The sequence below is a fragment of the Sinohyriopsis cumingii genome, chromosome 11 (assembly GCF_028554795.1).
Source record: "Sinohyriopsis cumingii isolate HCF-2022 chromosome 11, ASM2855479v2, whole genome shotgun sequence".
In the NCBI taxonomy this organism is placed as follows: domain Eukaryota; kingdom Metazoa; phylum Mollusca; class Bivalvia; order Unionida; family Unionidae; genus Sinohyriopsis; species Sinohyriopsis cumingii.
In genome coordinates this window covers 41,411,895-41,420,715 of record NC_142971.1, presented here as the reverse complement: position 1 = coordinate 41,420,715, position 8,821 = coordinate 41,411,895, and the positions used below count along the sequence as shown (strand labels likewise).

Genomic DNA, 8,821 nt, shown 5'->3' with positions numbered 1-8,821 from the left:
TTTTTCTTCAACAAAAGATAGTTCATTTGAAAATTTGTTGTGGGTTTCTTGTATTAAAATAATGCCCAATTCTGTTAGTTTAATTAATATATCTAAAGCTGGAGATCGCGCGTCATAAACTGGACTACTCACTGACAAGACTTCTCGTAATGTGATGTTTTACTCTACGATTTGGTTATTTATACACAGACCATGTAACTACTCCCTCCCTGTGCGCTCAAGGTATATTGGTTTTCCCATAGTAAGCACTTCGCTTGTGCAGCCTAGGTGGCAGGGTCCAGTTTCGTAAATTGGCCCCTGGCAAATTTCTTAACTTAAGGCTATGGTGTGACTTTTTCAGCTATTATTGTTTAGTATTTATAGATATGGATATATTTGTGAACTAGGTGTTTTGGGCTTGTATTGTTCTTGAAATTGATGTCAGGCATGTACACCTTTCATAGTTGCTCTGCAGTATGTTGATAGTGAAATACCAATAGTTGGCTAGGAAGAAGAGCTAGCCTTCCATAGCAGTAGACACGTGGGTTCAAGGCAACTAGAGTATCTCAAAAATGGCTTGGATGACAACTATTCTGAATTGCATCAAACTATTTAGTAGACAATGTTTTTCAAAATTTTCATCCAGGGAAAGGGCTTGCGTTTGCACTGTGAGCACCACATGCTGTCAAAAATGGCATTTGGATGTGAAAAATGCAGGTATAAAATAGGGGTTGGGGTGCATAAACCTCTTCTGCTGTGAACTGCCATTGACTTCTCTGGTCAAGTGAATACTATTCGTATGCTTTGTTTTCATATAGGTATCTAAAAATATGGACCTTTTTGACCTCATTTGTGTATTTGATTTTTTATGATTTTTTATACTAGGTCGCTGATTGCGGCATTAAATTTGTACATAAAAACTGGACCCTGCCCCCTTAAGGAAAATTGATAATTTTTTGATGGTGCAGTCAGCCACATCTATTATATTTTTTTTGTTTCTTTGTGTTTATTTAAATAATTTGTATGCATTAACTTTATTATATCTCCTTCCTTTTTCCATATATCACTTAGTGTTTATGTAATGCTCTTTGGAGAGGGAGGTAACTGTGTTTTGTACCTCCATGTGAGAACTGTTTACATCATGACAAAGTAGCATATTTTGGACTTAACTTACTAAATATGGGAACAAAATGGTAACCATAATGTATTGTCTTGCATTTTCTGTAGCTGTCAAGGTTTTGCACCACTATTTTTATGAATAATATTCACATTTCAGTACAGACACACCTAAACAATTGCATAGCATGTCAACATGTATTCTTTAAAGTAATTTAACTCCACAGGAGCAGATAGAATTCAAAGGAATCATACATAAACATACTGTTGTGAATATTGAATGTCACCAGTTGAACGGTCTTAGAAATAATGATGCATATGGCATATTACTTGCTATATTTTGGTGAAAAGAATGAAAGTTTTAGCACACCGACATAGTTTCTACCTTCATGACCCCACTCTGAAGTTGACATAAGAGATTCATATCTCACACTTGGGTGATAATAGAAAATGTTTCAGTGTTATGTATATATCTTGAAATTTCTAGGTTCAGTTAACAAAGGGGGAAAAGCTTAAAATTAAGTGGCAGTTTCATGCATTTGACAATACTCATACAGTTTCTCCTCTGAAAGTCTTATGTTTTCACTGAATGTTAAAAGTACATCAATATCACTGGTTTCTTTTCTTTTTGCAGGTCTCAGTTTGCATGGTAGGAGATTAGGATTAATCGGTTAGTCATGCTGAAAGAAACAATAGCTTCAATCTCATCCAGATACTCATTCTGATCTAAGTGCACAAGAGAGTGACTTTGACGGACAGATTTAGCTTCTGAAGGAGTTGTTTTATGGTACGTGCTTATCAAAAGCCAAGCCGCTGATAGGCTTTTTACCTTGAACTGGATTTTCCACTTTAAATATTTGTTCTATACCTTATCTTATTATTTACTATGATTTTGTAAACTCCAGAAAACATTAAAGTCAGTTGTAAGTAAATTGGTGTCTGAGAGGAAATTTCTCTGTTAAATTGTATTGAGTAATTTGTATATGTATGGTCAATTTCATTGGCTATGTATCAATGAATTTATTTGATATGTCACTTTGTAAGTTTTAGGGTCCCACACATCAGTATATCAATATTCCAGCATTGTCTAATGTTAATTGATTAAACTTTGACTTCTCCAGACTAGCTAGACTTGTGTTGCGATTACCCCCCCCCCCCCGCCCACAACACACACTGACACAACACTGATGCTACTATTAGCATCTCCAGAATGATAAAGAAAAGTTAGGAACCACTTCTTTTATATCAGTCTAAGAGTACTTCTAAAGCACATGATTTACTTAAATGTGTGATTTCTTTAAGTTTGCTAGAAGAGTTTATAGAAACTTTTCACTTCTGTCACTGACACCTAACATAGCATTTCTGTCATTCCCTCCTAAAATTTATAACTTCCAGATCTCTTCTTGACATTCATGAAACATTGTAAAGGAATTTTGATTTTGTACTGATGCTATGGTGGTAAAGAAAGACCAAAAGCATTGTAGGTTGCAAACAATTTGAAATCTTTCAAGAAATGCAGTCAGTCATAATTCATAATGTAAATAATGCAGTGCTTTTTGCCGCAAAGAGGTAACTTTTTCAAAAGCATAATACCATTTTTAGTTTTGTGCACAAAAAGTTTTCCTTTATACCATTGTACTAGATCATGTCTAAATATGTGATATGTACACAACTTTTGACATAAACCATTTTTAGCCAAATCCTTAAGGTGGCAGGGTCCAGTTTCGTAAATTGGCCCCTGGCAAATTTCTTAACTTAAGGCTATGGTGTGACTTTTTCAGCTATTATTGTTTAGTATTTATAGATATGGATATATTTGTGAACTAGGTGTTTTGGGCTTGTATTGTTCTTGAAATTGATGTCAGGCATGTACACCTTTCATAGTTGCTCTGCAGTATGTTGATAGTGAAATACCAATAGTTGGCTAGGAAGAAGAGCTAGCCTTCCATAGCAGTAGACACGTGGGTTCAAGGCAACTAGAGTATCTCAAAAATGGCTTGGATGACAACTATTCTGAATTGCATCAAACTATTTAGTAGACAATGTTTTTCAAAATTTTCATCCAGGGAAAGGGCTTGCGTTTGCACTGTGAGCACCACATGCTGTCAAAAATGGCATTTGGATGTGAAAAATGCAGGTATAAAATAGGGGTTGGGGTGCATAAACCTCTTCTGCTGTGAACTGCCATTGACTTCTCTGGTCAAGTGAATACTATTCGTATGCTTTGTTTTCATATAGGTATCTAAAAATATGGACCTTTTTGACCTCATTTGTGTATTTGATTTTTTATGATTTTTTATACTAGGTCGCTGATTGCGGCATTAAATTTGTACATAAAAACTGGACCCTGCCCCCCTAGGATGAACCGAACTCACCATTTCGAAATAATATACGACATGCATAAACCACTATCGGGTAACGCTCTACACACAAAAAGGCGAAAACCGAGTACATGTATTTAATCCAAATAATAAATAAACGATAAAGATGTACAATTCCGTGATAATCAGGAAATGAGAGTCTATTGTTTGTAGTTATCATGTGATGCCAGTAGATTTTGTGTCTGTCATGTGATGGAACTTACACGACATTGAAATATTTTTAAGATGGTCAAGGAAATGTGAATTGTTAGTATCAAGAGTATTATCAGGTGATGGGGTGGGGTGGGGTCAGTCCCTAACATCGTAAGTAGGGTTCTCCATGACATTTTTTAGATTTAAATAGTCACAAATTGACTCAGGTGTCTGACATATCTCCGACATTTGAAGATCACAGTTGATATAACCAAATAACGTCCATTTTCATGCCAGGTAAAACACAGTATTTAATCTTGTACCAACATCAGTCTCAAAACATAATTTGCTAAGTTTGTCCTGAATATCCATGCAAGACTGAAATAATGTCATTAAATTTATATCTGATACTGGGTATGTTCAGATATTAAAAACATTTCAGTACAATAAACTATTAATGAAGGGCAAGTGTGTAAGTTTAAAACCGCAACACCGGAGTACTCTTGTTCAGCGTCTTTCGTTCTGAGCCACTTTGATAGTCCAAAAGTTGATCTAAACGCATTTAAATTTTCCAAACATTTACTCAGACAGTATTCGGTGACATCTGGAAATCTTTCTAGACGTAGATAAAATTGATGTTCATTTAAACAGAGAATGTGACATGATAAACTATACTAGTCAGAGAATGTGAGACGATAAACTACTAGTCGGAGCCAGTTTCAGGCCACTGAACAAATTACGTTAATTTTCCTAATTGCAGGGCAGGTTTGTAAATTCCCCCCATGAATAATGTGTAGGTAAGCTCTGTGTACAAGTCGCTGCTCCGTTCAATGAATTATTTAATGAGATCTATTACGTCTGAACCTTACGGTGTTGGAACAATTTGTGTAACGTGAATTCACATTTCAAACTTCACATTATTTTTCGGTATTTTTCATTTGGTTAGTATCTTGGTTATATTTGACTTCTTTTAATTTCATTTTTATTGTATTTTGTCTTTCACATGGATGTGTATGACTGATGAAAAAGTTCTCTTTCTTTGCCTATTGAATGGCGATCACTTGATTTCCTCTTTTTTTTCTCTTTTCTGTCGTTGTACATTTATCTTGATTTTCTTCGATATCTTACTATCTTTAAATTTTCTGTTTCTGTTTCTTGTATTGATTTATGCATCATCGTTTACATTTTTATTTTGGATGGTTACATATCAAGAACACGTGACTCATATTCAACCCGATCAATGTTATCAGATGCGCATACTCCTGACAGAGTGGTTCTTATCCACTTCATTGTCTATACAGCTTTCTTTTATATAACTTGAAGGACAGTTAAGGGTTGTGAAAATGCATTGTCAGTGATTTGGTGATCCGCTAGAAAGAAAAAAGATGTTTTTACTTAATTAAGACCAAATAAATATTATGTTTACCTACTACAACATACTTATTTTATTAAAACATTGTGAGTTCCCCATGAGAACAAGAGTATTTACATCCGGGCTCTTTTAAGTTATTTCTCGTACAATTCAAGAGCAATAATAATGGCTGTAAGCGTATCTCGATTTATCAACATAAACCTAGATAACCGAAGTTTGTATACTGAACTAAAATTGTACTAATAACTTAAATAATAATAATGCTATTATTGGCAGTGGCTTCAATGTACTTACGGATCCGTATTATTACAACACTATGGATAATCCCAATACCACAACTGTAGTTCTAGATTGTGTTTGGATTGTAATTTAATTGATACTTGGTTATAGACAACAATAGAATTCAAACCATTACATGGAGAAGAAAGAAAAATAAATAATCCAATTAATTAAACAAGACGGGACTTTTTTCTTATTTCTGAAAATATTTTCACTGTGGTAGATGAAACAGTCGAAGAACATGGTTATCACACTGAAACTTTCTTTGCAAAAGATTGTTTTGTCTTTCTAAAAAAACATCAAAAGTATATAGGAATTTGGAAATTTAATTTTCTTTGATAAAGGATATTAATATATACAAAAAAAATAACAAAACAATATCAGTATATAAGTCAATGTATCCGATCTAATCAGGTATTTCATTTTGAGCACATTCCATCATTATCTATGAATTTTATCATAAATGATAAACTTTTTAATTTTACTTATAGATATCAGAGGGGGAAAAATAATGTTCTTCATTTATAAAAAGGCATCAAGATCAACAGGGAAAAAAACCAATTTATTAATGAAATCAATGTTTTGAAAAAGGCAATCAAGTTGATCAATTACAAACTGAAGGGAACAAAAATACCCACTTAGAAGGAATTCCACAGAAATAATGGAAGAGGCGAGAATAAGATATCGAGAATAATGTAATAATGAAGACGGGTAACGAATCTTTAAGTAATTGAAAATATTGTAATTACTTTAGTAAAATAATGTTTACGTTACTGAATCAAGCTGAACTTAAACCAAAAATCACTGAAAAAGTTTGAAAGAAACAAGTTCATACTATCAAAACTGCATTCGTTTCATAAAGTAGATAGAGTCGCTCTTAAGTCTCTTCGCAGCTATCAGGATATTCCTCAACTTGACAATCATCAGAAAGAATCAATGAACTGCCACACAACCATAAATGAAGCAAACGCAGCTCTGGAAAAAGAAAAGGAATCGAAATTAAAAAGACTTGGTGGCTTTGCATTAAAGTTTTTCAAGTTCTTTTGAAAGGTATCGGTTCTTATTTTGCCTTTAAGTTCTTTTGAAAGGGAACGGTCCTTATTTTGCCTTTAAGTTCTTTTGAAAGGTATCGGTCCTTATTTTTCCTTTAAGTTCTTTTGAAAGGTATCGGTCTTTATTTTTCCTTTAAGTTCTTTTGAAAGGTATCGGTCCTTATTTTTCCTTTAAGTTCTTTTCAAAGGTATTGGTCCTTATTTTGCCTTTAAGTTCTTTTGAAAGGTATTGGTCCTTATTTTGCCTTTAAGTTCTTTTGAAAGGTATCGGTCCTTATTTTTCCTTTAAGTTCTTTTGAAAGGTATCGGTCTTTATTTTTCCTTTAACTTCTTTTGAAACGTATCGGTCCTTATTTTTCCTTTAAGTTCTTTTCAAAGGTATTGGTCCTTATTTTGCCTTTAAGTTCTTTTGAAAGGGAACGGTCCTTATTTTGCCTTCAAGTTCTTTTGAAAGGGATCAGTCCTTATTTTGTCAAATCAATTACTTATTCATATAACCGTTGTAAATTGCCATCCGCTGAAAAATATGTTATCTTAATTTGTTTTCCACACATTTTGAAGAACTGGGGACCAATATCTATATTTAACTTACCCTATAATGTTTTTTCAGCATGCACTGCAAATAGACTAAAACAAGTTCTCACCACAATAGTTAATAACGATCAAACTCATTTTATTAAGTTATGGCTCACGGGAGAAAATATCAGTACTGTATACGCTCTCATATTCAATATGACAAAATTACATACCTGGATTTGTCTTGATTTATTTTGAAAAAGCTTTTGGACTCATTTTCATGGTCCTTTATTGATAATGTTTTACTTATTTTTAATTTTGAGGGGCTTTTAAACGAGCAGACGCTATTTTACAATATTATAAAATCGTGTGTAAATGTTAATGGCCCATGCTCATCGCTGTTTTATATTTTCAGAGGCTGTAGACAAAGAGATCTCCTCTCTCCTTACATGTTCGTGGTACATACACAGATATTACTAACGAGGTAGGACACACAGCTGTGAATTATTTTTCAACAATATATTTAGGTTTATGTTCTTAGAAATTAGATACTTAAAAGCAGCAACAACAAAACATACAGGATATGAAGATTTTTATTATTAAGCCAGTTTGAGGAGATATGAGACTTAATGTCCTTTTCTTCACTCTTCAACTGTCGCTTTGCCTTCATTGTGAAAACTGAATAACTGCAAACTTCATTGTCTGTCAAATTTGGAATGTTACACAGATCTCTGGTCCAACGGCGCGCGATGGCATTTTCTGATCAACTGACTAAACGAAATTCAAATTTGTTATGCTCAAAACCGTAATCCCCTTCGCTCGTTTGAATAGTTCTTCCTTTTTCCCGCTAACATTCTGCCCATATTGTCTCAGGTAAGATTTACGTTCCGGGTTTTTACGCCTTTCCAAGGCATCATCATTTAATTAGTTCATTTGTGATTTGTGATTTTGATTTTTAACGTAGCTTTAATAATTTTTCAATCATATCGCTACGATGTCTTCAATGTCGCAGTTTATAGTGATGTCTAGCACTGGGGCATCATGCCGCAGACATGTAGCATGATGTCCCACCCAGTCACATTATCCTGACACCAGGCCGACCAGTCCTAACACCAACCTCTTAATGCTGAACGCCAAGCGAGGCAGCTGTTAGTACCATTTTTGTAAGTCTCTGGTATGATTCGGCCGGGGATCGAACCCACGACCTCCCGCATCCGAGGCGAACGCTCTAACCACTAGCCCACCGGAGCGGTATTTAATTAGTTCACTGTGAAACTATATAATCAAAGTCGATAAAGGTAGTCCCCGGAATCTGATTAAGTGATGAAGCATCCCCTGTCTGAGGGAAGTAATTAACTTATTGAATCGTCGCACTCACTCTTAATGGCTCTGAAAAGTCACTTAAATCAACAAAGGACCTCTTAGATCAATATCCTTGGGGGCCCCGAGTGGCCGAGTGGTCTAAAGCACTCACCGTTCCGGATCATTGCCATCTCACCTCTGTCTGCGTGGGTTCGAGTCCAAGGCTCTGCTAGCGTGGGTACGTGGGAAAGCCTGCCAGTAGCTTGTCGTGGGTCGGTGGTTCTTCCCTGGCTTTTCCAGGATTCTTCCTCCACCAGTTATTCTGGCCGCCATGTATAGCCTATCTTGTGCTGAAAAATGGCGTTAAACCCTAGAACAACAACAAGATCAATATTCTAAAGTTTCAGGCCTTAGCGCAAACATTTATAATCCTAAACCAGTCTGTATTGGCAGTAGGACAGGAAAAAATGTCAGATACGTGTTCAAAATATAGTTTAGACTGGTATTCATCTCAGTTTACTTACCTGTTTATGTAATGTTCATACAGACTTCAATAAAATGGCGATATAAAAACGTAATGCTAAATTTAGTAAAGTTAGGAAATTTTCTTTTCAAGAAAATGATTACTCGCAGCACTTGGTAAAGTTACAGTTATTAAAAGTCTGACACTGTCCAAACTTACTCATTAATAA

At 34.8% G+C, this 8,821-nt stretch overlaps 1 long non-coding RNA gene across 1 annotated transcript; it reads left to right on the top strand.

Annotated features, from left to right (window-relative positions):
• Window positions 1-290: 290 nt before the first annotated feature.
• On the top strand, window positions 291-2,220 carry LOC149787996 (uncharacterized). Its single transcript, XR_016424397.1, has 2 exons — window positions 291-696; window positions 1,730-2,220. It is a non-coding gene; the product is annotated as an uncharacterized LOC149787996 (long non-coding RNA).
• The last annotated feature ends 6,601 nt before the right edge of the window (window positions 2,221-8,821 follow it).